The sequence below is a fragment of the Elephantulus edwardii genome, unplaced genomic scaffold, assembly GCF_000299155.1.
Source record: "Elephantulus edwardii isolate Elephantulus edwardi_28Jun2011 unplaced genomic scaffold, EleEdw1.0 scaffold00042, whole genome shotgun sequence".
Classification (NCBI taxonomy): Eukaryota; Metazoa; Chordata; class Mammalia; order Macroscelidea; family Macroscelididae; genus Elephantulus; species Elephantulus edwardii.
Window position 1 is genome coordinate 15,238,732 of NW_006399792.1, and position 2,250 is coordinate 15,240,981.

The 2,250-nt window shown below is 37.5% G+C and overlaps 1 pseudogene; it reads left to right on the forward strand.

Moving 5' to 3' along the window:
• LOC102851236 overlaps nt 1-301 on the forward strand; it is a 14,515-nt pseudogene extending 14,214 nt beyond the window's left edge.
• The last annotated feature ends 1,949 nt before the right edge of the window (nt 302-2,250 follow it).

The following is a 2,250-nucleotide window of genomic DNA, read 5'->3' on the forward strand; positions in this document are numbered from 1 at the left end:
CCAGCGCCGTAGGACTAGGAACCACCCGTGTGCAACATGAGTAAGGCCTAGTGCTAGTTGTGGTCCAGTGATACTTCTGTCAGAGGAAGCAGCAGTGCGTTTGCAGTCAGGGTCCCACCATCACTAGAAGTGTGCGGGTTACAGATACTGTTCCAAATGTTAACACCTGTTGCAGTGATACAGTTCTACTTGCTATCATGTCAGCGAACTCCACGAATACTTTCTTTGCAACTTGTGTAACATTTTCTGTTATTCAGGTTTTACTGATGTGGGCTTGAGAGCCAATCAAAATAATGTGTGATCCCCACCACTATTGATTTTTGCCCTTGGAGCAAACTGAATAAAGCAACAAGATGGAAAAAAAAAAAAATACTTGCTCAGCTATTAGACATTTAAAAAAAAATCTTCAGGAAGAAATTTGGTAAAAATTGTTTACTATCCTAATTTCACACTTAATAACCCTAAACTTCTCTTTAGAAAAGGTTTCAAAAATTACTTAAGGCCTAAAAGCATCTGATGTCTGTGGTGATGAAGGGTGAAGTGTTTAGTAAATAGCAAACATAGGAACTGCAGCGTGATAGTCAGGTGTGGAATATAAAGAAGTTCTTTGATGGTGATTACAGACTGCCTGACTGCAGTCCAAGCAACAAAAAAGAAAATAAACAAAAATTAAAATACGAAGAATGGACTTATTAGAATTAAAGATGAAGAAATGAATTTATTTACTAAGCTGTGCTCATGCGAAAATAATAAAACGCAGGATTCTCAATCAGGAAAGGGATGTGTTAGGGATGCATCTTGCCTCCATACCTTTCTTTGTTGTTACTATAAAAGCTTTTCTTTTTAGTTTCCTTGAAAAAGAAGAGCTAAAGAAATTTTTTTAATGTATTGTATAGAGTGGACTATCAGATTTTGAAATTTATAATTGTTTTTGCGAGGTGCGTTTAAACCATCTGTGACTTACGGTCATCCCATGAACAACAGATCTTGCCCTATGCCACTCTGTCCTTATTATCTTGATCATGATCAATCCCATTGTTACAGTCACTGTGGTTTTATCATTACTGAATTATAACAGAATTATAATGTAATTTTATAATTACAATAGCCAACAATGTCTGATAATGACAGACAAATTACATGGATCGATGGAATGAAATACAGAATACAGAAAGAACTCTCTTCAGACACAGTAGACTGACTTTTGACAAAGGTGCAAAAAGAAAATCAATGGTGAATAGCAAGTCTTTTCAACTGTTAGAAACATTTACACAGTGAGGAATAAATCCTTTCAGCACAAAGCTCTAATTACGAAACTCAACACACTAGTTTTTGATGATGTAAGTTTGTTAATCAATATGTGAAACAGATCATTCTGGAGCTGGACTTTATGAGGAGGAATATGGCATCAAACAAGGTCATTCTGGAGGCTGGACTTTCTGAGGAGGAATGTGGCATCAGGCTTGGATGAAGACTCATCACAACCTATTCTGAAGCTTTTGCAGCAGAAGATCAAGGACTATAGTTTTCTGTAAGTACTGAAGCTCAACATCAAAAAAGACAAAGATTTGGACCACTGGGCCAGTTGGCAGCACAATGATAGATGGAGAAGAAGAGATTGAAGTTGTTAACAATTATAACTTGTTTGGCTCCACAATCATCACTCTTGGCACCAGCAAAAGACAGCTTAAAAAAAACCCAACAAACCAAAACCCTGAAATTATTTTATTAATTTTAATGAACATTTACAGAGATTTTTGGATTTCCATTCATTCAATGCTGCATTTTTCTCCCTGCCAACCCCTATCCCACAGTTGGCTCTTCTCTTTGAAAAGTAAAATTCCTTCATTGGTATACAATCCCCCACCTCCCACAGAACACTCCACTATGCAACTTTCCTTCTGTGTGTGTGTATGTGTACTGTCAAATCGGATCTGACTGGTACAGGAGGAGATTGTCCCTTCTTCCCCGGCAGAGCATCTGGTGGATTCGAACCATGCACCTCTGGCAACTTTCCTTCTGGACTCTTGTCACAGCCATAATACCCATTTATATATCACTTTTAAACTGTTCTCCCTCTCATCTGTTTCAATGTAGTATACATGATTTATCCAATTTTTCTCTTTCTCACCTCAACCCTGACATCAGTTCCGTTCTACAACAGTGGCACTATGCAGTATTTGTCCTTTTATCACTGAGATATTTCAATCAGCATAATGTCCTCAAGGGTCACCCATTTTTAATAGTATT